Source organism: Pseudophryne corroboree, chromosome 7 (assembly GCF_028390025.1).
Source record: "Pseudophryne corroboree isolate aPseCor3 chromosome 7, aPseCor3.hap2, whole genome shotgun sequence".
Classification (NCBI taxonomy): Eukaryota; Metazoa; Chordata; class Amphibia; order Anura; family Myobatrachidae; genus Pseudophryne; species Pseudophryne corroboree.
The window spans coordinates 443,156,775-443,184,508 of record NC_086450.1 but is presented as its reverse complement, the minus strand read 5'-3'; the positions used below and the strand labels follow the sequence as shown (position 1 = coordinate 443,184,508).

At 50.9% G+C, this 27,734-nt stretch overlaps 1 protein-coding gene across 1 annotated transcript in view; it reads left to right on the top strand.

Annotated features, from left to right (window-relative positions):
- The first annotated feature begins 2,454 nt into the window (after nucleotides 1-2,454).
- Nucleotides 2,455-27,734, top strand: part of PRPSAP2 (phosphoribosyl pyrophosphate synthetase associated protein 2) — a 102,372-nt gene continuing 77,092 nt past the window's right edge. Inside the window, exon 1 of the mRNA XM_063934940.1 lies at nucleotides 2,455-2,581. The gene's annotated coding sequence lies outside the window, so the exon portion shown is untranslated. The remainder of the gene's footprint in view (nucleotides 2,582-27,734) is intronic.

The following is a 27,734-nucleotide window of genomic DNA, read 5'->3' as shown; positions in this document are numbered from 1 at the left end:
CTTGCCGGGCTGAAAAAAGATATGGTTTTATCTCTCTGAAGAGGCACTTCCTGTCCCACTTGGACTGGGGACCATAAATGTTAATTAGGCGCAGGTCATGCCCCCTCAGATTGACATCCAAAACCATACATCTGCCTACCTGGAGATCAATAACCCGCTGGACAGTTACCATGCCGGTAAAAAGAACCGCCAACCCACCGTACGGCTCGGCCGCAAGAGACCAATAGGAGGGGCCACGTCTCCACTCAGCCTTAGCCTTGTGAAGATCCGCGAGCCTGCCTACCCTAGTCTCCTGCAAAAATAAAAAATCAACCTCAAGCATGTTGAAAAAATCAAAGGCCAAATAACGAGCTCGTTCGGACAGAATTGATGCCACATTAATGGTGGCACCCCTAATAGGCTGGAGAGCCATCCTTCAGGGTTCTAGTAGGCACCCTATTATTGTTCCAAACACTCACTTATGTGTTACTTACTCCTATACACACACCATCACCAACAACGACAGCAACAGATGCCTCCTCAGAACCACCGCCCCCTGACATGGGCGAGATAGAAGGTGGATTTAAACAAACTAAACCTGTACTCCCATCCCCTATATCGGGAGGGATTGGGGCCACTACCGGGGCAGAACTCCCAAAGGGAACTGATCCAGATGGGGTGCCCAGGATTGAACCAAGAAGGGGAGAAGGGTCAGACCCACACACCCCAGGAGCCATCGAAAGCTCAGGCAGCAGGTCATCCTGGCTAGAAGGGGCCTGAACCCCCTCCACCCGAACAACCTCCTGAGGCATAGGCGCCCGAGCCTCCACCAAACCCCGTCTACGGCCCCTATATCCACTCTCAACTAGAAAATCCTCCAGGGCCACAGCTGGAACACCTACACTACTCATCCCCTTAGATTTGTCCTTTGACTTGAGCGACACCTTTAATTGTCCCAAAGATGGGGACACAGCCCTAGATTTTTTCTTTTTCCTTTGCTCTTTAGGCCTAAGGACCAATTCTCCATTATCCTGCCGGATAATATCCCCTTCATCCTCATCCATCTCCTCAAGAGCAAAAAACCTATTGGTGAAGGTTATGGGCCGGCCCTCTATATTTTTCTCTTTCATCCTCCTCTTCCCTCCTTTACCCCCTACTACTATAAAGGGATCTTCTACACACCCAAGTACCTGTACCGACTCCGGACCTTGAGCACCCTCCTTACTGGGCCCTGTAACACATAACTCAGGCCCCTGGGGAACCTCCTTAACCACCCCATCTCCCAATACCTCAACCTCCACTCTAGCCGCCACCCTTACCATCTCTTCATCTAAACTTTTATTATGGAATGCTTCTGGGCACTTATAATAGGGATGACCCTCCACCCCACAGAGGTTACATTTGATGGTATTACATTCTCTTGCAACATGACCCACTTTATCACACCTGGTGCACTTAACTATTGTACAATCACGGCTTACATGGCGAAAATCGCCGCACTTGTGGCACATTCGGGGCTGACCGGGGTAAAAGCACTGTATCCTGTCAGCCCCAATATATGCTGCAGAAGGAATATGCACATTGTGCCTCAATTTTACAACTGCTGACCAGGCTCCAGCCCATACCCCCATTGACCCAGGAACCTTGGTCAATGGTGTTTCCATTGACTGTACAAACCTCTGAAGCCAGAAGGAGATATCAGCTGGGTCCAGAGATTCATTCCTTACCAGGACATTTATTTTAACAGTCTCCTTACACGTGATGGCTAAGGCTTTATAATTAGCCCAAGGACCCTGGGTCTTTGCTGCCCCCCATACAGACCAAAACGCCTGCAAACCATTGTATGAAATAAAACTAATATCATACTCAGGGGAATTAACCGGATGAATACAGGCGTAGAGGTCTGAGGCAACAAACCCCAAACTGAGAAACTGCTTTAAAAAATCTTCCCTAGAAGGGGGAGGGTCACTGCTCTGCCACTTCAACTGTACTGCATTCCTTCTCTTAACGGGCTGCGCCCCCATCATCCCACCTCCACCAGGGGCTCTGCTGTTACCTCCTGAACCACCTGCCAACACCCTGGAATAAGAGGTCACACCCGGGTGCACAGGAAGCGAACCTACTGCACAAGGGGCAACTGCAGCACCACCTGCCGGCCCAGGAGCAGACCCACCAGATACCTGAGTGATATTTTTAGCTGTTGCTTGCCTTATAACTTCAGTTAGCTCATCAATTAAAGCATCAGCTTTTTTACCCTCTTTACTAGGTGTTTTTTTCTCTTTCTTTGCCTCTCTAGCAGCATATCTTTGCCACATTCCTAATTCAATGGCTTTATTAGTCACAGAGACTCTTTTCACTTGCACACTTGTCCCAACTACTGCCTCAGCTGAATAAGAGACCACCTGTGTTTTATCAGTGTTATCAGAGACACCTGAGGGCAGTTCCACAATAGGATCCTGAACAACACTGCATGATCCAGACCCTTCATCCTCTTCTAGTGTTCGAATGTGTTCCAAAACAGGGTTAGAATCACCAGAAACATCACTGCAACTAACCACAGGATTTGGTGGAAACTGGCTGTCATTCAATTCCTCTCCCTCAGGTATTAATGCTGCAGTCATTTTAGCTTGCAAACCAGCCTGTAAAAACAGTTTATCTTCCAACTCTCTCTCCAATTGCTCCAATTCCATTTTCAACTGTGGCCTTTGGCTGCTAAAGGCTCTATTGCGCTTCTGCCTTTTAGCTATCACACATTTTTTTAGCCTTATAATGTCTTTTTCAGCCTGCAGCAATTCCTCAGAGAAGTTCATAGGAACACTGCACACTGCAGCTGCTGCAGAACCTCCCACAAGTGTGCATTCCATTTCAGCAACCAGATCACCATTGCTAGGAAATGCAGTTTGCAGATTCATAGATGAGGCACCCCCATCGCCTGGGTTCTGCTCTCCTATTTCATTCATGCCAGCCGCAGCAGGCTCACCAATACCCATTAAGTTAGAACACTGCAGATCAGTAGAAAGGTGCTGACAGTCACTAACTACAGGCTTTATTTCGCTTGTCACTGTAGTTTCCAAACACACATTATCCACCGTTATAGGCAGCTCCTCCACCTCCATAGGGACACTCACCGGGATTACAGGCTGCACGCTCCCTGTAGCTTCCACAATGCTTATAGTGGGCTCAACAGGCACCCCCAACTTGCTAGGGAAAATCAGCGGTCGCCCTCCCGACAGTGCCACAGGAGTTTCACAAACATTTGCTTCTTTATCCACTTTCTGAGCATGATTTCCCACAGTCACTGACCTTTCTCTTGCAGTTATTGTTCCTTCCACGTCTAGCAGTGCTTCCAATAAATCTGCAGCAGGTATACTGCTTTCCATATCACTACTACACGGTTTTCCCCTTCTGCCGCTGCCCCCAGGTGGATGAGGGGGAAGGCCAGGGCCAGGCCCGGCAGGCAGGGGACTCTCCTGAGAAGCTGCCCCAGGAGGCTCCATGATTCTGGGGAAGATCCCCCAGGAAAAGTCCTGGCTTCGGCCTATGCACGGTTCTCTGGAGCTCAGCTTCACACAACCTATTACCGCGGCTGCTGGCACCAGACTTGCCCTCCAATGGGTCCTCGTTAAAGGATTTAAAGTGTACTCATTCCAATTACAGAGCCTCGAAAGAGTCCTGTATTGTTATTTTTCGTCACTACCTCCCCGAGTCGGGAGTGGGTAATTTGCGCGCCTGCTGCCTTCCTTGGATGTGGTAGCCGTTTCTCAGGCTCCCTCTCCGGAATCGAACCCTGATTCCCCGTTACCCGTGGTCACCATGGTAGGCGCAGAAAGTACCATCGAAAGTTGATAGGGCAGACATCCGAATGCGTCGTCGCCGTCACGGGGACGTGCGATCGGCCCGAGGTTATCTAGAGTCGCCAGAGAGGCCGGGGGCGGCGGGAGGCCGGGGCCGACCCGCCGGGAACCCCCGGATTGGTCTTGGACTGATAAATGCACGCATCCCTGGGGGTCAGCGCTCGTCGGCATGTATTAGCTCTAGAATTACCACAGTTATCCAAGTAACGGGGTCGAGCGATCAAAGGAACCATAACTGATTTAATGAGCCATTCGCAGTTTCACTGTACCGGCCGTGTGTACTTACACGTGCATGGCTTAATCTTTGAGACAAGCATATGCTACTGGCAGGATCAACCAGGTAGCTCTCGGTATCGGCCGGCGCGCGCCCGAACATCGGGGGCCGCGGCGCGCACCGTCTCGAAAGCGGAGGGTCCGCCGGACCGGGCTCCGTCCACCGACGCACGGCAGGGCGGACCGGGGCGGGTTTCGAGCCGAGCGGGCACTCGGAAAATATGGGGACGGGAGGAGGAGGACGGCCGTCCTGGTCGGGCCGATTGGGAAGCTCGGAGTCAGAGTGGACGGCGGGGCCCGGCCGCCACCGCACCGTCGGGCGGACACCCCGGGGAGGGGCAACATCACCACGCTCGATTTCGCCTGTTTTCTCCTCACCCAACAACCCGTTCGATAGGAAACCTGTGCAAGCCATCCTGGGGGGTGGTTTTTTTCGCTGGGACGGCAGCAACTGCCCCCAGCCCCACCTCATCCCGATCTACACCTGACGGGTTTCATCTGGTCCCGGGGGGGTGAAAGGGTGTAAAGAAGTTCCACCTCGTGAGGCTCCATCGCCCTTCCGGGATGCCACCGTCTGGCGCACGGGCGACCGCGGCTTCCGCCGGCTCCCTCCGAAAAGCGCCTCCCGCTCTCCCTGCGTCTCCTGGACGGTCTCGCTCCGAGTCTGCGCTTCTCTCTCGCCCTGCCGCCAGACTCGGCTCCTCTCCCGCGCTCTCTCGCGCTCTAACCTCCGCCCCGTCCAGCCCTCCCGTCCACGGCGGGGGAGGTCCGGCAGGCAAACCCTTCCGTGCGACCGCCTTGCCGGAGCGGGGGCGGTGCGCAGGCCCTCTCCTGGGGCTGCAAGGAGCAGCCGTTGGGGCTGGCCGCGTCCTCGGATCTCGATGCGACGCTCATTCGGTTCCTGGGAAATCGTGTGCTCCGCCGGGGTCCGGGGGCGAGCGCCCTTCGCTGGGCGAGGGGGGCGCTTCCCCGGCACCCCTGGCGGCGTCAGACGCCTGCGGGTGCCGGCGGACGGAGCAGACCGCGCCACACGGGGTACGGGTGCGGGGCCCGCCCGGCTCCGGAAACCGGAGCGATCGGGCGGACGCCTGGGGACCGGACGCCCTCTCCGGGCCGAGAGGTTCCGGGCGCGCCGTGGGCAGAGGGAGGGTCGGGTTCGCCTGGAGCCAGCCGAGACCCCTGGGTTCCGGCCGAGCGATCGTCCCTCCCCGCCGGGGCGCGGGGTGCCACATCGATCGGGTTGCAGAAAGAAAAGAGTAATTTTCATTCGGTTCACTGTTTCCATACCGTAATCCATCCGCCACCTGTAAATCTCGCTCAGGGGTCCTCTCGGACGTAGTGGGACAGGAGGCGCGCGCGACACTTTCGCGGTGCGCTCTGCAATTTTTCTCCGAGGCCTTGGAAGTGCCTCCCATCCTGAGGAACACCGGTCCACACTCATCGGCGAAACTTCCACAAATTGCAGTACCCGATTTGGCCCGCTGGGGGGCGCTGCCTCCGGGGGAGAAGGAGACGTGCCCAGGCCGTATGTCGGGCTCCAACGGACGCCCATCTTGACCCTTTATAGGCCCCATCCGGGAGATGGTCCTGCCCATGCTGTTATCGGAGCTCCACAGCTATCCTGTCACATACCCTTTCACGGGAGCTCCAAAAATCATTTGGTTCACTGTTTCCATACCGTAATCCATCCGCCACCTGTAAATCTCGCTCAGGGGTCCGCTCGGACGTAGTGGGACAGGAGGCGCGCGCGACACTTTCGCGGTGCGCTCTGCAATTTTTCTCTGAGGCCTTGGAAGTGCCTCCCAGCCTGAGGAACACCGGTCCACACTCATCGGCGAAACTTCCACAAATTGCAGTACCCGATTTGGCCCGCTGGGGGGCGCTGCCTCCGGGGGAGAAGGAGACGTGCCCGGGCCGTACGTCGGGCTCCAACGGACGCCCGTCGCGGACCCTTTATAGGCCCCATCCAGGAGATGGTCCTGCCCATGCTGTTATCGGAGCTCCACGGCTATCCTGTCACTAATCCTTTCACTTGAGCTCCAAGGCTTTTTGCTTTTTGTAACCCGGTTCCTGGAGCCCTGCCTGGGCAAAATCGGATGCAAGAAGGCCCTGCCCATGCTTATCTCTGAGCTCCGCGCATCTTCTGTCATGGGTCCTTTCGCAAAAGCTCCAGGGAACCAGGCTTATCGGCCCCGGACAGAGTCCCGGCTCTCTCGCTCGCCTCGTTGGTACCTACTGATCCGGCGGAGGTGTGCTCCGGCGGGTAGCGACACGGACGGCCGAGGGCGCGCTCGACCCAGGCTTCACCCATCTCCTCCCCGAACCCATGGAAGTGCTGCTGGGCCGCGGGCGCCCCGGTCTGCACTCATCCGCGAAACTTCCGCGCTGGAGTCCGGCGCTCGCCGGCCGCGGGGTCCCGGGGGGAGGCGGCGGGCGGCGGGGGTGCCCCCGCGCCACCCGACGGCGCCCCCCAGTGGCGGCTCGGACTGCGCAGATCGGGGGGGAACGGCGGCGCGCGACCCGCCCCGGCCCCCTTGGCCCAGCGGACGGGCAGGCGGCTCTCGGGCGACCCCCGGATCCCCGCCGTGGCGCCCCCAGGTGGCCGCCTGACGCCACTGCGGTGGGTGCAGATTCCGTGTGTCCTCTCGGATAAAAAAAAGAAACGAATCCCGTCGGGCGAAAGTAAGTGGGACGCAGAGCCCCGGGCCCCGCCGGTCCGCGCGCGCGGCGCCCCCCGCTGGCCAGCCGAGGGAATACACGATTGAGAGGGGGGAAGTGAAAAAAAAAAAAAAAGGCAAAAAATAAAAAAACACCCCACCCATTTGAAATCAAAGCCCCGGAGCGGCCAGGGGTGGACGCCGGTCCGCGCGCACGGCGCCCCCCGCAGGCCAGTTGAAGGGAAGAACGGAACGAGACTAAAAGATAAAAAAATTTCAAAAAAGCACTCGCCCCAAACAGATGAAATGTACCCGGTCCGCCAGTGTCCCCGCCGCGGCGCCCCCCGCTGGCCAACCGAGGGAATACACGATTGAGAGGGGGGAAGTGAAAAAAAAAAAAGGCAAAAAATAAAAAAACACCCCACCCATTTGAATGCAAAGCCCCGGAGCGGCCAGGGGTGGACGCCGGTCCGCGCGCACGGCGCCCCCCGCAGGCCAGTTGAAGGGAAGAACGGAACGAGACTAAAAGATAAAAAAAATTCAAAAAAAGCACTCGCCCCAAACAGATGAAATGTACCCGGTCCGCCCGTGTCCCCGCCGCGGCGCCCCCCGCTGGCCAGCCGAGGGAATACACGATTGAGATTAAAAAAAAACAGGCAAAAGACAAAAACACACCACCGATTTAAATGCAGTGTTCACGAGCGCCAGTCCGCGCGCGCGGCGCCCCCTGCTGGCCGCGTAAAAAAAAATTAATAAAATAATCCACGGTTGTGAATTTGCGATGTGTCTGGGACGGCGGCGGCGGGGAGGCGTCTCCCCTCGTCGGCGCACCCTGGTGGGGGGAAATAAATGAAAGGAAAAAAAAAATAGGGGAAAAAAGGGGGTAAAAGAATACCACAAAAACAATTCTGTCAAATAAAAAAAAAAGCCAGGGAGAATGAACGAATGGATGGATGCATGGACGGATGGAAGGAAGGAAGGATGGAAGAGAAGAACAGCCCGGGCTCTCGCCGGCTACCGCAGCCCGGGCACCCGCCGGCTTCCGCAGCCAGGGCTCCCTCCGGCTTCCGCGGCCCGGGCTCCCTCCGGCTTCCGCGGCCCGGGCTCCGTACATACAGACAGCAAATGAAATAACGGACGGATGGATGGAAGAGAAGAACAGCCCGGGATCTCGCCGGCTTCCGCAACCCGGGCTCCAGCCGGCTTCCGCAGCACGGGCTCTCGCCGGCTTCCGCAACCCGGGCTCCCTCCGGCTTCCGCGGCCCGGGCTCCCTCCGGCTTCCGCGGCCCGTGCTCCCTCCGGCTTCCGCGGCCCGGGCTCCGTACATACAGACAGAAAATGAAATAATGGAAGGATGGAAGAGAAGAACAGCCCGGGCTCTCGCCGGCTACCGCAGCCCGGGCACCCGCCGGCTTCCGCAGCCCGGGCTCCCTCCGGCTTCCGCGGCCCGGGCTCCGTACATACAGACAGCAAATGAAATAACGGACGGATGGATGGAAGAGAAGAACAGCCAGGGATCTCGCCGGCTTCCGCAACCCGGGCTCCAGCCGGCTTCCGCAGCCCGGGCTCTCGCCGACTTCCGCAGCCCGGGCTCTCGCCGACTTCCGCAACCCGGGCTCCCACAGGCTTCTGCAGCCTGGGCTCTCGCCGGGTGAAGATCAGGCGAGAGTAGGGGTGTCCTCCGCTGGACGGGAAGCCTAGGCCGTGGAGCCGCCGGACGGACCGGGGGTTGACCCGGCCAGGGACGGGCAGGAGGCGAGGCCCGGACTCGCTCCCGTCCAGACGGCTTGAGGCCCCTCCTCCCCTCCCGGTGGACCCGCCCCCGACTATTAAGCCCGGCCAGGGAGTCCACGTTGGCCCCCGGGCGGACCAGGGAAGGACCCCCCTTCCGCGCTCTGCCGTGCTCGGAGGCGCTGACGCGCCGGGCGGACGGGGTGCCTCCGGCTAAGTCCCCGGCCGGGACTTGGCTGGCGAGCGAGGGAGGGCGAGGGTTAGGGCCTCGCCCGTCCCGCGCCCGTCCCCCGCCCCGGGCCAAGTCCCCCGACCGGAGCGGAGCGAGCAGGCCGCCCTAACCCCCCCTCCGGTGGCACCGCAGCACCGGAGATTATTCGGGGAATGCTCCACAGCGCTGCTGGGGAAGTGTTTGCTTTAAACACACTCTGCATTGCATACACACCGAAACCCATTCCAGTCTGGTAAACGTGATTCTCGGGGACTTGCGAGAATTGTATGCTGGGTAGTTGAGACATGACTCCCCTATCACCTCCCATGGTCAGACTCATGGGGACCTCATTTTAGGTCCCCACCATGTCGGAGGTCCCGCCAGTGTTGGTGTGCTGTCTGGCCCTTGTCCCCGTTAGGATATATAAACAAGTACACACACACACACACACACACACACACACACACACACACACACACACACACACACACACTCACTCACTGCTTTTGTATTCTCCGGCATCTCAGATGACTCCCAGGTAAGAGGCAGCCTCATTTTGAATTAAAAATGGCTGATGTGAAACTACTCTATTTGGATACAGCATTTTTCCATTGGTCATCTTGGAGCCGGCTGAGATCTGGGCAGGAGACCAGTGGAACCTGGTGCAACAGCTCGTATGTATAAACATGCAGCCTCCACTGAAGGAGGCACTTTAGGTAGGGGTTGAGACTGCTTATTGGGGTCCGCGGTGGCAGGCATACCCTCACATCCCATGCACACCCCTATGGTTGTAACTGCCTTGTGGCTGTTCCAAGTTTATGAGTTCTTTATCTGATATTGGTTCATGGTGGTTTTCTAACAAATCTGTAGAACCAGATGTCTCTAATTTATGGAATCTAGGTAAACAATGTTTTCAATGACTATCCAGAACAACATTGTCTACTCCTTCACTGTCAGAGTTGTCATTGTGATAACGCTCACAGTGGGAGATTTTTCAATGCTTGCAGAAAAATAAAGTACCAACCAATCAGATCCTGTCATTTAACTTACTGTGTATGAAAATGACAGTGAGGAGCTGATTAGCTTGTACTTTATCTCTCTCCAAGCTTTGATACATCTTCCCCACATTCAGACCACAACTTCCTCCACACATCATTCATAGTCTAGGCCATAACTTCACCCCAGAACCTGCCATCAGTTGTAACTGCATCTTTGATGCTGTATTCTTTCCAGGGCCGTAACTAGGTGTGTGCCAGCAGTGCCTGGCACACAGCGCATATGCACTGCATATACACTGTGGGCACAGAACTGCCGGCAACACAAGCAGGTCTGCAGCACACTAGCATTGTGTGACCGCAGTATGTAGCTACTCGTCAGAGCGTTCAATAGATCAGTAGCCGGACCGCCCCCCCCCGGCTTCCTGCTCTGTGTCCGCAGTGTCTGTGTATGAAGCGTCTTCTGCAAGGTAGAGATGTGTGGTTCGGGGGGAGACACACGGGTACACACGGAAGACACACACATACCTTTCTCTCTCTACCTGGCATAATGTGTATCAGGGGCTCTACCTGGCGTAATGTGTATCAGGGGCTCTAACTGGCATACTGTGGGCTCTTACTGGAATAATGTATATCAGGCGCTCTACCTGGCAGAATGTGGGCTCTAACTGGCATAATGAATATAAGGGTCTCTACCTGGCATAATGTAGGCTCTAACAGGCATAATGTGTATCAGGGGCTCTACCTGGCATAATGTGGACTCTACCTGGCATACTGTGTATCAGGGGCTCTACCTGGCATAATGTGGTCACTAACTGGCATAATGTGCATCAGTGGCTCTATCTGGCATAATATGGGCTTTAATTGGCATTATGTGTATCAGAGACTCTACCTGGCATAATGTGGGCTCTAACTGACATAATTTATATAAGAGACTCTAGATGGCATATTGTGGGCTCTGACATCATGTGTATCAGGGGCTCTACCTGGCATAATGTGGGCTCTACCTGGCATAATGTGTATCAGGGGCTCTACCTGGCATAATGTGGGCTCTGACATATTGTGTATCACGGGCTCTACCTGGCATAATGTGGTCCCTAACTGGCATAATGTGTATCAGGGGATCTACCTGATGTGGGCTCGAATTGGTTATATGTGTATCAGAGACTCTACCTGACATAATCCGGACTCTAAATTGCATAATGTATATCAGGGGCTCTATCTGGCATAATGTGGGCTCTAACTGACATAATGTGTATCAGGTACTCTACCTGGCATAATGTGGGCTCTAATTTGCATTATGTGTATCAGAGACTCTACTTGGCATAATGTGTATCAGGGCCTCTACCTGGCATAATGTGGGCTCTAATTTGCATTATGTGTATCAGAGACTCTACTTGGCATAATGTGTATCAGGGCCTCTACCTGGCATAATGTGGACTCTAATTGGCATTATGTGTATCAGAGACTCTACTTAGCATAATGTGGGCTCTACTTGTCATAATATGTATCAGGGGCTCTACCTGGTATAATGGGCTCAACCTAGCATAATATGGGCTCTACCTGGCATAATGTGTATCAGGGGCACTACTGTGTGGTATAATGTGAATAATGGACACTACTGTGTCGTGTAATGGGAATTGGTACTATTCTGTGGCCATGCCCATCCCCATAAAGCCACGCCCCTATATTTTTGGCACGCGCCTTCTACGCGCACTGTCCCTATTTTAAATATGGTGGGGGAGGGGGCACCAATTATATTTCTGGCAGAGGGCACCAAAATGTCTAGTTACGGCACACATTCTTTCCAAAACTGGTTAAGTGTTGGAGCATTCTCCTCCTCAGTCTTCCCAATTGCCTGATTGAAGGTCAGGTAATAAGCTTTGAAATTGGCAATTACACTTTGGTCCATTGGCTTCAGAATCAATGTGGCACTGGGCGGCATGAAAATAACTTTCACGTGCTCATTCATTAAGGGTAGTAGGATGCAGGGTTTTAATTTAGGGGATGAGGCTCAATTTGTGGAGGCATGACCACTCCCCCATAAAGAAGCACATTATGCAAGCAGAGGAGACTCCAGTGGGAAGGTGGGGGGCAGGGTGCATACCCAGGCCTCTCCAACAAGCCCAGGTGATTAGTACCTGGTGATCACCCTGTGCCCCTGGTGGGATGCCCGGAGCATTGTCAAGAAGCATCAGTGCTTTGTGTGCAAGGTTATTCTGTGCACAATAGTCCTTGACAGTTGGACAGAAGTAGTGGCAGAACCAGTTTTCACAGATGTCACGGGTCACCTGGCCTTTCTACTGCTCCACATAACAGGAACAAATGCTTTTGAAAACCCTTGAGAGCCAGCAGGATTTCAGGGCGGTAAATGAGCACTGGCTTCAGTTTACAGTCGCCTGAACCATTACCACTGACTAAGTGTCATGCGATCTTTTGACACCTTAAATTCCAGCATTTCTTTTTCTGTCATGGAGATGTACTGTACTGTGTGTCCTATCCCACATTACACCCCTGTGGAGGTGTGTATCCAGTCTCCCCGGTATGCCTGGCCATTGCTTCTTCATAAATTTCTGCTCCCCCAATGTTGGCGCTTGCTGCCTACCCACAAACGGGAACATTGTGCAGCTCGGCATGTCACATGAATGTATCAAACCAGACACATCTTGCTACAAAACTCTGGGATAGCTTTTACTTTTTCTCTTCCCCCAACCACTCCATCCCCCTTAAATGTCCCATAGTTTCAACTTTGCTATGTATTTCTGGGCTCTGTTGTGTTTGGTTCCTTTGCTATTCAGGCAGGTCAGACTCCACATGCGTCACTTCTGTTCCGCCGGAGGGTGACATCAAATTTCAATAGCACAAAACAGACATCTGGCACAAAATAAAAAAATTGCAAAATAAAAATAGCACTATTAGCTATTTTCATCTAGCCTGTATTACAGAGACCTGGCTAGATGAAAATGCAGCACCTATATTGGAGGCTGCGATCCCAACAAACTACTCTGTCATCCACAACCCAAGACTGGACCGCAGGGGTGGCGGGGTGGCTATCTGCTTCAAAAAAGAACTTAAACTTAGGGTCCACCCTATTGAATCGCTCATTCGAGTGCATTGCTGCCCGGAGTTCGACAGGATTAGGTTTCAGAGTACTTCTCATTTACCGGCCCCCTGGAGATGGAAAGATATTTCTACAAGAAATTGCAGACACTGTTGCTGGCCTGGTTCTGGAACATCAAAGATGGCTCATCCTCGGGGATTTCAATGCATGGGTGGATGATGAACTCTCACGCCTTGGCCAAGATCTCCTGTGCACAATGAATGGTCTGGGCTTCACACAGGTCATTCCTTCTGCCACACACAAAAGTGGTCACACTCTTGACCTTGTCTTTCAGATTGGATTAGAAGTCACTGACCTAAAAATAAACCCAGTCATCTTTTCAGACCACCACTCCCTTTGGTACTCAGTTGCAACCCCTCAAATAAGATCTCTGCCCGTGGAGTTGACCAGGTATCGTCCAAGGAGGGGTATGACTCCCCAGGCTCTTGCAGCAAATCTGGATCTCTCTGCTATACTGGGTGCCTGTGAAGATCCCTGTTCCCTAGTCCGTTATTATAATAGGGATGTTATGGCTGCAATTGATATTATCGCCCCTGTGCGTATAAGACCTAGTAAACCACAACGTCAAGCTCCATGGTTCGACAACAGTGTTAGTGAGCTCAAGAAAAGGGGGCGTAGACTGGAAAGACGATGGAGGAAGACTAACCTAGTGGATGACAAAATAAAACTAATAAAGCATAACAAAGAATATCAATCTGGGCTCGTAAGAAAGCACAGTTCCTGTCAAATGAGATCACAGCAGCATACAATAGGCCAGCTCAACTTTTCCGCACAGTGGAGATGCTTTGCAAGACAGCATGCCTGCAGACTGATGAAACCCTCTCCCAGGCAAGATGCAACGAGTTTGCAAAGTATTTTGCAGATAAAATATCCACCATCCGCGCTGGAATCTCCACAGTGCCATCAAAGGAGTGCCAAACTACAAAGCCTGCCAATATAAACTACCTGCCTTCATGGACCAGCTTTAACCCAGTGGATGTAAAGGACACTGCTGAAATTGCTCGGATTTTGCGTCCCACCACCTGTGATCTGGACCCAGCCTCAACCAAGCTTTTAATAGGTTGTATGGATAAAATTGGTCCTGTCTTTGCAAAAATTGTTCAATGCTCTTTGCAGACAGGCATTTTTCCTGGACCCCTAAAGGAAGCAATTGTTAGACCGCTTCTTAAAAAACCTAATTTAGATCCCGACTGCATGACCAACTACAGACCGGTATCAAACCTTCCTTTCCTAGGAAAGGTTATTGAGAAAGTGGTTGCAAATCAACTGGAAACCTGCCTGACAACCCATGATATTTATGATCAATTCCAATCAGGATTCAGGAGAAGACATAGCACTGAAACAGCCCTGGTGTGTGTGTTAAATGATCTTCTGATGGCAAGAGACAGAGGTGACTGTTCAATATTAATCCTTCTGGATCTCTCGGCAGCATTTGATACCGTGGACCATGGGCTTCTGATTGAGCGACTGATACATTTCTGTGGTCTGGATGGCACAGTCCTAAGCTGGTTCAAATAATTTCTCACAGGCAGGTCACAAAGAGTATCGTCTGGATTATACTCATCACCACCAGTGCCATTGCCATGTGGTGTCCCACAAGGTTCTATACTATCCCCCATGCTTTTTGCAGTATACATGCTCCCATTGGGCGAAATAATCAGGCGCCATGGCCTGGTCTACCACTGTTATGCAGATGATACACAACTGTACTTGTCCTTTGCTCCGGGCACTGATAACCCAATAGCAACCCTAAATGGCTGTCTAGCTGAGCTACAGGAGTGGATGAGCGCCAGTTGGCTGCGACTGAACCCAGATAAAACAGAGGTCCTTATGATACGACCGCAACATCAAAGGACAAGACTGCAGCATAGCCAACCAACTGGACTTACACTCTGGGATTCAGAATTACAGACCAGTGATCGTGTGCGGAATCTTGGCATTGTCCTGGATGGTGGCTTGACACTTGAACATCAGATATCAGCCACAATCAAATCCTCATTATTTCACCTGAGGAACATAGCCAGAATCAAGCACTTAATTTCCTCAGATGATCTGCCAAAAGTCATACATGCATTTGTATCATCTCGATTAGACTACTGTAATGCCCTCTACCTTGGTCTCCCAGCAAAAGAATTGCATCGCTTACAGCTGGTGCAAAACACAACTGCCAGGCTGTTAACCAACCAGCCCCGTTCTAGCCACATAACACCCATCCTCTACTCCCTTCACTGGCTGCCTGTAAGATGGCGAATCATCTTCAAGATTTGCTTACTGAGTTTCAAAGCATTACATGACCAGGGCCCAAGGTACCTGAAGCAGCTTCTGACCCCATACTGCCCCACTCGATTACTGCGATCTGTAGATGAAGGACTTTTAGCAGTACCTAGAATCTCCCGTAGTTCATCTGGGGGTCGAGCTTTTAGTCATGCGGCTCCGACTCTATGGAACTCACTTCCCGCACAGTGCGAGAGGCCCCAACTATAGAATCCTTCAAAAGTAGACTCAAGACTTTCCTGTTTCCTCAAGCATTTCCATAATGTCCCTTTTAGTATCTTCATGCTTCTGTATTTTATGAAAATGTACTTCATTATTTTCTGTACTATATTATGCTATGTATCTGTTAAGCGCCTTGAGTCCTATTGGAGAAAGAGCGCTATATAAATAAAATTATTATTATTATTACTACTATTTGAAGAGTGTAAGAAGGCTGTATTACTGTATACTGATGTATACAGCTATGGCCAAGAGTTTTAAGAATGACACAAGTATTGGTTTTCACTAAGTTTGCTGCTTCAGTGTTTTTAGGCCTAGTTGTCAGATGTTACTATGGCATACTGAAGTTAAATTACAGGCATTTCGTAAGTGTCAAAGGCTTTTATCGACAATTACATTAAGTTTATACAGAGAGTCAATATTTGCAGTGTTGACCCTTTTTTTTCAAGACCTCTGCATTTCGCCCTGGCATGCTGTCAATCAACTTCTGGGTCACATACTGACTGATGGCCGCCCATTTTTGCCTAATCAATGCTTGAAGTTTGTCAGGATTTGTGGGTTTTTGTTTGTCCACCCACCTCTTGAAGACTGACCACAAGTTCTCAATGGGGTTAAGTTCTGGGGAGTTTCCTGGCCATGGACCCAAAATTTTGATGTTTTGTTCCCCGTGCCACTTAGGTATCGATTTTGCCCTTATGGCAAGGTGCTTCATCATGCTGGAAAAGGCAATGTTCTTCACCAAACTGTCCTTGATGGTTGGGAGAAGTTGCTCTTGGAGGATGTTTTGGTACCATTCTTTTTTCATGGCTGTGTTCTTAGGCAAAATTGTGAGTGAGCCCACTCCCTTGGCCGAGAAGCAGCCCACACATGAATGGTCTCAGGATGCTTTACTGTTGGCATGTCACAGGACTGATGGTAGCGCTCACCTTTCCTTCTCCGGATAAGCATTTTTCCAGATGCCCCAAATAATGTGAAAGGGGATTCATCAGAGAAAATGACTGTACCCCAGTCTTCAGTAGTCCAATCTCTGTACTTTATGCAGATTATCAGTCTGTCCCTGATGTTCTTCCTGGAGAGAAGTGGCTTCTTTGCTGCCCTTGTCTGGAGAAGGATAGGTGAGCGCTATCAGGCCCGTAGTCTCTGCAAAGTGGCAAATGCCCAGGTAGAGTGGATGTGCTGCACACGGAGTAGAGAGGAATTGCTGGAGATAAGAGTCAGAAGACTGATATGTAGGTTCCTAGAGGGCAGTGCTGGGGAATTGCATGTATTGGATGTGAGAGGTGTGAACTGGGGCCAATCTTGTAGGCTTGTCTGGAACCTGTCAGCAGTTTCCTAGCATTGGGTTGTGGGAAAATAGGAATTTAATACCTACCGGTAATTCCTTTTCTCATGGTCCGTAGTGGATACTCGGGAGTAGTATATTACCATGGGTATAGATTGGGTCCACTGGAGTCTAGCACTTTAAGAAATCAAGTGTGCTGACTCCTCCCCTCCTATGTCCCTCGTAGCAGACTCAGTCTAGGAAACTGTGCCCAAGGAAACGAACATACTTTGAGAGAAGGCTATTACACCTAAAGCGGTGAGGTAACGAACCAACACACAAGAGCTTTAAGGATGGCAGCAGAGGCGGGTTGGCCATAGGGCTTACAGGGAAGATTCCTGGTGGGCCGACGCACCCGCTGGGCATGTTTTGTTTGAGGACATGTGGTCCTATTTATAGACATAATGAATAAGATGCAAAATAATTTGCATATATGAAAATTACTTTGCCACTTAGCTTGTGATTGCAGATGATCTAGTGTATGCTCTGTCTGCCTGCTTGGCTGACATATAAGATTGAGTGAATAGTGATTGGGATACGGTTGGTGTAATAAGCAAAAAAATATATCTTTCAAAAGAATTATATAGTTTCCTAAATTCTAAAGGTGTATCATATAATTCTTTTTAACTTCCCCCTTGATGCTAGACATGCCCACTATCTGGAAAGTCTTGGGGGGAGGGTGCTGCTGTTATGGCCCATGGCTAGACCTTACACCTCTGGTGCTGCCCATGTGGGGCCACTAGTACAAATTTTTCCAGGGCCGCTTTTTGTTCCCAATCCGCCCCTGGATAGCAGAGCTAAACATAACAGAGGAAAGCAACACCAACTACAGAAGGATAGCAACGCTAAACAAACATGGAACAGGGAAAGCAACAGCAAACCCAACCAAGAACTCTTACAACCAGGTAAGCAGAAAACGAAGCACTGAGGCGGGCGCCCAGGATTCACTACGGACTATGAGAAAAGGAATTGCCGGTAGGTATTAAATTCCTATTTTCTCTAACGTCCTGGGGAATAGTATATTACCATGGGGACGTCCCAAAGCTCCCAGAACGGGTGGGAGAGTGCTGAGACAGCTGCAAAACTGCCTGACCAAACTGAAGGTCATCCTTGGCCAAGGTGGCGAACCTGTAGAACTTAACGAACGTGTTCACATCAGACCAAGTAGATGCACGGCACAACTGTAAGGCCGAGACGCCCAGGAAGAACCCACCAACCTTGTGGAATGAGCCTGAACAGAACTCAGCAGCGGCAGAGCAGCCTAAGTCTAGTCAATTTGAGCCAACGAGCAATGGACTGCTTGGAGGCAGGGCGACCAATTTTCATAGCATCATAAATGACGAAAAGCGAGTCATACTTCCTGTGTCGAGCAGTCCTTTTGATGTAAATCATCGAAGCCCTCACAACATCCAGGGACTTTGGAGCAACCGAAGTGTCGGATAAGACTGGAACCACAATTGGTTGATTTATATGAAAGGCCGACCTCATTTTCGGCAAAAACTGTGGGCGAGTTCTGAGCTCCGCCCTATCCTCATGAAACACAAAGTATGGGCTCTTACAGGACAAGGCTCCCAATTCCGACAGTCGCCGAGCCGAAGCCAAGGCCAGTAACATAATGTTACGATTCCTGTACTCCAGACTGGAGAAGATCTTATGGCAGAGATCTGAGTACAGGAATGAAATACAGGTTGTGGGAGCTGGAGAGCCTAGTAACCCCTGGCGCCCTAACTCCGTTGTCTCGCCCGTGTTATCAGAAATCCCCTGCGAGACTATGGTTGCTTGAGCCCATGGCAGCCGCGTTCGAAGGGCGGATTATGTCTGCCCAACCCCGATGCCCCCGCAGGTCTTAATGGGAGACAAGGGGAAGTCCGAGACAGGGTGATAACAAGGGGCCCTCTGACTAAGCAACCAAGCCAGGGGTTACAAGCCAACTAAACTAAATCAAAAGGTATGTGCGGACTAGCCGCCAGGGAAAAGGACAACCAAAGATCCACGGATCCGACACTCCTATCCGGCACCGCTGGACACCAGAGTGGATCTTGTGGAAGCGGAATCCTCCGCAAAGCTCCAGAACTCAAAATAAACACAATAATAAATAGTAGCGGACAAGCCGCAACACACGGCTGCGACGCGACTCACGAACGCCACCAGATGTTAAAGGTGCTCGATCAGACTCCAGGAACAGATGGTAACTTCCGAGTACAGGATCACTGAGAACAGGAACAAACGAACAGACCGGGACTGGGAACTCTCTCTGCAGCAGAATCAGGCAAACAGGAAGCTATCACCGGCGTCTGTGAGGAGTCCTGGGAGTGCTTTTAACAGAGAGTCTTCCAATCAGCTGTTTGGAGGCTGATTGGATTAAATGCCATGCAGCTGACAAGCTGCATGGCCAGGGAAACAGATGAGTGATAATTACAACATGCCGTGCAGCTGCATGCTACACAGCCAGGAAACCAGTGATGATATAAACTTAGACCCAGCAACGGGGAACACGATCCGACAGTGGCGTCCCCGTTGCTAGGCGCCGGCCGCACTGACGAGCGGACCCTCGGCGCCTAACAGTACCCCCCCCCTTGAGGAGGGGTCAAGGAACCCCTAAATCCGGGTTTCTGAGGAAATTCTTGAAAAAATGCCCTTTTGAGCCTTGGGGCATGAAGGTCCTCATCTAGGACCCACGACCTTTCCTCAGGACCATAACCTCTCCAATGCACCAAAAAATAAAGCCGACCCCGGGACAACTTGGAATCGAGAACCTTCTCAACCACGAACTCCTGCTGACCCTGTACATTAACTGGTGATCTCCCCTGAGGTTTTTTACGAGGAAATCTGCTAGATGAAACATATGGTTTGAGCAAAGAGCAATGGAAGGTATTTCCGATCCGTAACGTTTTTGGTAGCTGTAACCGGAAAGCAACTGGATTGACTTTTTTGATAATGAGAAATGGTCCAATAAATCTAGGACCCAATCTGGCTGAGGTTTGTCGAAGTTTGATATTGCGAGTCGACAGCCACACCCTGTCTCCTACTTTAAAAGTGCACGGCCGCCGGAACCTGTCCGAAAAATCTTTTTCCCTGAAAGCTGCTTTTCTGAGAGCTATGTGCACTTTTTTCCAAATAAGTTTAAGATGAGAGGTCAGGGCCAGAGAGGAGACAGAGGAATGTTGGAAAAATGAATTAGCTCTGGGGTGGAAACCAAAAACTGCAAAAAATGGAGACACATTGGTGGAGGAATGACAGGCATTATTATAAGCAAACTCTGCCAATGGAAGAAACTCAGACCAGTCATTTTGGAGTTTGGCCGAGTACAAACGCAAATATTGTTTTAAGGATTGGTTCACTCGCTCAGTCTGTCCATTTGATTGTGGATGATAACCGGAGGTTAATGATAATTTCATTTTTAACGAAGCACAAAAAGACTTCCAAAACTGTGCAATGAATTGTGGACCCCTGTCAGAAACAATATCAGTGGGTAACCCATGGAGTCTGAAAACATGACGGAGGAACAAGACTGCCAATCCCTGGGCAGATGGCAATCGGGGAAGACCAATAAAATGAGCCATCTTACTAAAACGGTCCACTACCACCCATATGACTGTGCATCCAGCTGACAGAGGGAGATCCACCACAAAATCCATGGAGATATGCGACCATGGTCTAAGGGGAACATTCAATGGCATAAGTTGACCAATAGGCAAAGAACGGGGAACTTTATGCTGTGCACAGACCTGACACGAAACAACAAACTCTTTAATGTCTTTAGAAAGACCAGGCCACCACACTGAGCGGGATACCAATTCAAAAGTTTTAGCGACTCCCAGATGCCCTGCAACTTTGCTATCATGAAATTCCTCCAAAACAGTTGCTCTCAAAAACTCAGGAACAAAAAGACGGCCAGCAGGAGTATTTCCCGGAGCTTGATGTTGAAGCAGCTTCAATTGAGAAAAAACATCCTGTGTGAGACCTGCCTGAATGACTGAAGGCGGAAGTATGAGAGTAACCGGACTGTTGTCTTGAACGGGAAGAAAACTGCGTGAGAGGGCATCTGCCTTGGTATTCTTGGAACCAGGTCTGAAGGTGATAATGAATTTGAAACGAGTGAAAAATAAAGCCCAACGAGCCTGTCGGGCATTCAGTCGCTTAGCTGATTCAATGTATTGAAGATTTTTGTGATCCGTCAAAACAGAAATGGTATGGGTCGCTCCTTCAAGCCAATGTCTCCACTCCTCAAAAGCCCATTTAATAGCCAGCAACTCCCGATTACCAACATCGTAGTTGGATTCAGCAGATGAGAATTTCCTGGACATAAAGGCACAAGGATGTAACTCAAGGGAATCTGGATCCTTCTGAGAAAGGATAGCCCCTACACCAACCTCCGAGGCATCTACCTCAACGATGAAAGGCAATTCTGGGTTGGGATGTCTAAGGACAGGGGCTGAGACAAAGGCTTGTTTCAAGGCCTGAAAAGATACTTTAGCTTCACATGACCAATTGGTAGGATCTGCTCCCTTCTTAGTGAGTGCCACAATGGGAGCAACTATGTCAGAGAAAGAGTGAATAAACCTTCTATAGTAGTTGGCAAACCCTAAAAAGCGCTGAATTGCTTTTAAGTTGGTGGGTTGCGCCCAACTCAGGATGGCTTGGAGCTTCTTAGGTTCCATTCGGAATCCCCGAGGGGAAATAATGTACCCTAAAAAGGATACCTCCGTGACGTGAAATTCACACTTCTCCGGTTTGGCATACAAGTGATTTTCACGTAATTTCTTAAGTACCTGACGCACCTGGGTAACATGTTGTTCTATAGAGTCAGAATAAATCAAAATGTCGTCTAAATAGACCACAACGAATCTTCCCAGAAACTCACGGAGCACATCATTAATGAGATCCTGAAAGACTGCCGGAGCGTTAGATAGGCCGAATGGCATGACCAGATACTCATAGTGACCTGATTGAGTACTGAATGCCGTTTTCCACTCATCCCCTGATCTGATTCTAATGAGATTATATGCTCCTCTCAGGTCAATCTTAGAAAAAATAACAGCCGAACGTAGCTGATCAAAGAGGACAGAGATCAGAGGCAGAGGGTAAGTATTCTTTACTGAGATTTTATTCAGGGCTCGAAAGTCAATGCAGGGTCTGAGGGAACCATCCTTCTTCTCTACGAAGAAAAAACCTGCACTTAAAGGGGATTTAGATGGCCTGATAAACCCTTTCTCAAGACTTTCTTTCACATACTCATTCATGGCCACAGTTTCAGGACCAGACAATGCATATAACCTTCCTTTAGGCAACGTGGCACCAGGAATTAACTCAATGGTACAATCATAAGGCCTATGGGGAGGCAAAATATCCGCATTGCCCTTGGAAAACACATCCAAAAAATCTTGGTATTCTCCAGGAATATGTGCGGACCTGGCAGCAGCTACTCGGATAGGAAGTGTAATACATTCTTTATCACAGATGGTACTCCATTGTAGGATCTCCCCAGACTGCCAATCTATGATGGGATTATGAAAGGCCAGCCAAGGGTGACCCAGAACCACAGGAACTGCTGGACAATGGGTAAGAAAAAACTCAATCTTTTCAGAATGTAGAGCTCCCACCGAGAGCAAAACAGGAGGTGTACATAGAGAAATAACCCCATTGGATAAGGGACTCCCATCTAAACCATGCATGGTGATACACCTACTTAAGGTTAACTGAGGAATACCTAAGGCCTTGGCCCATGTTAAGTCCATAAAGTTTCCTGCAGCTCCACTGTCCACAAAAGCAGAGACCGAGGAACAGAGGCTGTCATAAGAAACTTTAGCAGGAACCAATAGTGAATTATTTGAGGAGATGAGCTGTAGACCAAAGTGAACCCCCTCACTATTCACTTGGTCAGGAAGTTTCCCGACTTGTTTGGGCAACTACGGGCAAAATGTCCCTTACCTCCGCAGTACAAACACAGACCAGAATTTTGCCTCCTGGTTCTTTCTTCCGGAGACAATTTGGAGAGACCAATCTGCATAGGCTCCTCCATGTCTACCGGAACGGAAGAAACACAGGGAAAAGAAACTACAGATGCCCCTTTCTCAGTCCTCCGCTCTCTGAGCCTACGATCTATTTTAATAGAGAGCTCCATGAGTTTATCAAGGTTCTCAGGAGCGGGATACTGAAGGAGGCTGTCTTTTATAGATTCAGATAAGCCGAGGCGAAACTGACTGCGCAGGGCAGGATCATTCCAGCCACAGTCGTTCGACCAACGGCGAAACTCTGTACAATAATTCTCTGCAGGATTCCTACCCTGTCTTAGAGCACGCAACTGACTTTCTGCGGATGCCTCTCTATCAGGGTCGTCATACAATAGCCCTAAAGATTTCAAAAAGGCGTCTACAGACGATAAGGCCGGATCGTCTGTCTTTAAACCAAAAGCCCAGGTCTGAGGATCCCCCTGAAGCAGAGAAATTATAATTCCAACCCGCTGAGCCTCCGTACCTGAGGAAACTGGTCTTAAACGAAAATACAGTTTACAAGACTCTTTAAAATTAAAAAACTGTTTTCTATCCCCAGAAAAACGGTCAGGCAGATGCATTTTTGGTTCAGGGATGACCCTCGGGGAAGTCCGTAACAGATCTTCCTGTGAGCTTACCCGGAGGGACAGATCCTGAACCATCTGGGTAAGTTCCTGAATCTGACTAACCAAAAACTGGCCAGGATTTGGCCCAACACCGGTGGGATTCATGAGGCCGACAAAATTCTCCCAACTGGATAAGTGAAAAAATTAACTCCTGTTGAAAATTTTTTCTTTTGTCTGGCCGGTGATAATGTTACGATTCCTGTACTCCAGACTGGAGAAGATCTTATGGCAGAGATCTGAGTACAGGAATGAAATACAGGTTGTGGGAGCTGGAGAGCCTAGTAACCCCTGGCGCCCTAACTCCGTTGTCTCGCCCGTGTTATCAGAAATCCCCTGCGAGACTATGGTTGCTTGAGCCCATGGCAGCCGCGTTCGAAGGGCGGATTATGTCTGCCCAACCCCGATGCCCCCGCAGGTCTTAATGGGAGACAAGGGGAAGTCCGAGACAGGGTGATAACAAGGGGCCCTCTGACTAAGCAACCAAGCCAGGGGTTACAAGCTAACTAAACTAAATCAAAAGGTATGTGCGGACTAGCCGCCAGGGAAAAGGACAACCAAAGATCCACGGATCCGACACTCCTATCCGGCACCGCTGGACACCAGAGTGGATCTTGTGGAAGCGGAATCCTCCGCAAAGCTCCAGAACTCAAAATAAACACAATAATAAATAGTAGCGGACAAGCCGCAACACACGGCTGCGCCGCGACTCACGAACGCCACCAGATGTTAAAGGTGCTCGATCAGACTCCAGGAACAGATGGTAACTTCCGAGTACAGGATCACTGAGAACAGGAACAAACGAACAGACCGGGACTGGGAACTCTCTCTGCAGCAGAATCAGGCAAACAGGAAGCTATCACCGGCGTCTGTGAGGAGTCCTGGGAGTGCTTTTAACAGAGAGTCTTCCAATCAGCTGTTTGGAGGCTGATTGGATTAAATGCCATGCAGCTGACAAGCTGCATGGCCAGGGAAACAGATGAGTGATAATTACAACATGCCGTGCAGCTGCATGCTACACAGCCAGGAAACCAGTGATGATATAAACTTAGACCCAGCAACGGGGAACACGATCCGACAGTGGCGTCCCCGTTGCTAGGCGCCGGCCGCACTGACGAGCGGACCCTCGGCGCCTAACACATAACAGTCTTTCATGTTAGGTATTTTAAGTCAACCCTATGCAAGGGTTCAAACCAATCCGACTGGAGAAAGTTCAACACCACATTTAAGTCCCACGGAGCAGTGGGAGGAACAAAGGGTGTTTGAATGCTCAACACCCCCTTAAGAAAGGTCTGTACTCCAGGAAGTACCGCCAGTTGTTTCTGGAAGACGATAGAGAGAGCCGAAATCTGAACCTTGATGGAGCCTAATCGTAGGCCCTTATCCACTCCTGCTTACAGGAACAGTAGAAACCAGCCCAGACGAAATTCCACAGGAGAACATTTTCGACCCTCACACCAAGAAACATATTTCTTCCAAATACGGTGGTAATGTTTGGAGGTAACCACCTTGCGGGCCTGAACCATAGTGGAAACCACCCTCGATGGAAGACCCTTCCTGATTAAAATGTCCCTCTCAACTTCCAGGCCGTCAAACCTAGCCGCTGTAAGTCTGGATAGATAAACAGTCCTTGTTGAAGAAGGTCCTTGAGGCCAATCTGGGGCAATGAGAATTGCCTGAACCCTCTCCTTTTTGAGTCTTTTGAGAAGTCTTGGGATTAGAGGAATTGGAGGAAACAGGTAAACGAATTGGTAAGTCCATGGCGTCGTCAGAGCATCTACCGCAACCACCTGCGGGTCGCTCGTTCTGGAGCAGTAACGACGGAGCTTCTTGTTGAGACGAGAAGCCATCAGGTCTATTTGTGGACATCCCCGCCGGTGAACAAGTTATTGAAACCCCTGAGGGTGGAGGCCCCATTCCCCCGGATGGAGGCCGTTCCTGTTTAGGAAGTCCGCTTCCCAGTTGTCCACCCCTGGAATGTAAACGGCTGAGATGGCCCTTGCGTTGGCTTCTGCCCAGAGGAGTATACTTGACACCTCTCGCATTGCGCCCCTGCTTCTTGTTCCTCCCTGACGTTTGATGTACGCTACTGCCGTGGCGTTGTCTGACTGCACCTGGAAGGCCTGACTCCAAAGGAGGGATGAGGTCTGTATTAGAGCATTGTAAATTGCCCTAAGTTCCAGGATGTTGATTGGAAGAGCAGATTCCTGAAACGACCATGTCCCCTGGAACTGCGCTCCTTGAGTCACTGACCTCTAACCCCGGAGGCTGGCATCTGTTGTCAACAGCGTCAATGACTGGGTGTTGAAACTCTGACCCTCCACCAGATAGGGGACTTGTAGTCACCATAGCAGGGATATCCGTGCTTTCGGTGACAGGGTTATATGCTGATGCATGTGCAGGTGAGATCCCGACCATTTGTCCAGCAAACTCAGTTGAAACAGTCACGCATGGAACCTGCCGTACTGTATCGCCTCGTAAGAGGCCACCATCTTGCCCAGCAATCGGATGCAAAGATGAAATGAGATCACGCAGGTTTCAGCACCGACCGGACCATAGACTGAATAGTCAAAGCCTTGTCCATGGGGAGTAAACCTTCTGAGACATCGTATCCAGGATCATCCCCAGGAACTGAATTTTCTGAGACGGTTCCAAGTGAGATTTCTGGAAATTGAGTATCCATCCGAGATCCGTAAGCAAGCGAGTAGTCAAGTCGATACTGTGTAGTAGTTGTTCCCTGGACACCGCCTTTATCAGGAGATCGTCCAGGTACGGAATTATTTGGACACCCCTCATGTGCGGTTGTAGCATCATTTCCGCCATGACCTTTGTGAATACCCTTGGGGCTTTGGAGAGATCGAAGGGTAAGGCCTGGAACTGGAAATGCTAGTCCAGAATCACGAACTTGAGGAACGCTTGATGAGGGGGCCAAATTGGGATATGTAGGTGTTCGTCCTTTATATCCAGGGACACCAGAAACTCTCCCTCCTCCAGATTCGGTATCTCTGCTCTTAGAGATTCCATCTTGAACACCCGAAGATACAAGTTCAGGGATTTGAGGTTCAAGATCGGCCGTACAGAGCCGTCCGGCTTCGGAACCACAAAGAGACTTGAGTAAAACTCCTTTGTGAGCAGCTGAGGAGGCACTGGAACAGTAACTCCTGTACAAAGCAGCTTTTGCACTGCCTGCTGTAAGGAAACCCTTGCTTCCTGTGAAGCTGGAAAGCCTGACCTGAAGAATCTGAGAGGAGGGAGTTCCTGGAATTCCAGCCAGTATCCTTGGTCTGCACGTCCAGTAGCTGCTGGTTTATGGGACTTACCGCGAGATCCACTAGCAGCATTGGAGGCACCTCTGGCTTTGCCTCTGAATCTGGCCACCCGAAAGGACTGCAGGGAGGGTCCAGGATAGGAACGCCTGGCAGGTGGCGGGGCAGACGGCAGATATGTAGATTTACCTGCAGTTGCCTGAGATATCCACTTGTTCAGCTCTTCCCAAAACAAGGCATCACCTGTAAAAGGAAGGTTCTCAACCCCTTTTTTAGAATCAGCATTTGCTCACCAGTGTCGCAGCCATAGGGCTCTATGAGCCGATACTGCCATAGCGGTGGTACGGCCATTAACGATACTAAGTTCCTTAACAGCCTCACTCAGAGTTTGCAGCATCTTGGATGTGTTGTAGTAATGTAACGATCTCTTCCTGGGGTAGTGAAAGCAGCCCCTTCAGAATCTCATCAGACCATTTTACCATTACTCTAGAAATCCAGCCGCATACTATGGTAGGGCGTTGAGCTACACCTCAACGCCCTACTATGGTAGGGCATTGAGCTGCACTACAGCTGTACAGGGCCGGATTAACAATGGGGCGGGTGGAGCTGCAGCTCCAGGCCCGCCCATGCAAACAGGCCCACAGGATCCCTTGCAGTGCTGTGCAGTCAGTGGTGACAGGAGGAAAAACTCCTGTCACGACCCACAGCAATAGCCCACTCATCTTCCGGTCGCTCCCCTCCCTATCCCTCACCTCCTCCTCACCCAGGCTCAACCAACCACCACGATCAGCATAGGTCCCATCTACCCATGGGGCAGTCGGAAAACCCCGCCCCCTTGACGGCCAAAGCTCTGCCTCCTGGACGTCCGAAACTCCGCCCATTTGTATGAGGCTGTGACCCTCAGACAGTCACTTGAAGCCCATTCACGACCCCCATCGTTCCTCAGCATTTGATTGCAGTGGGCACTGGGCACTAAATGCTGTGCAAGTCAGAGCTGCTATGCGTGGAGCACAGAGTCTGAGCTGCCCAGCATAGGAGGAAATGCAGCTGTCACTAGGTGTTTGGAGAAAACAGCAGGCATGCCCGAAAAACCTCCCCACAGGTCAGTATAAAGTTTGACCCCTGCCCTGTCTATGTATATGTGTGTATCAGCTCTAAACCAGGTTGTCAGTACGCTTTGTGAAGTCACTCCCCCCCAGGAGCAGTGCCATTAAAT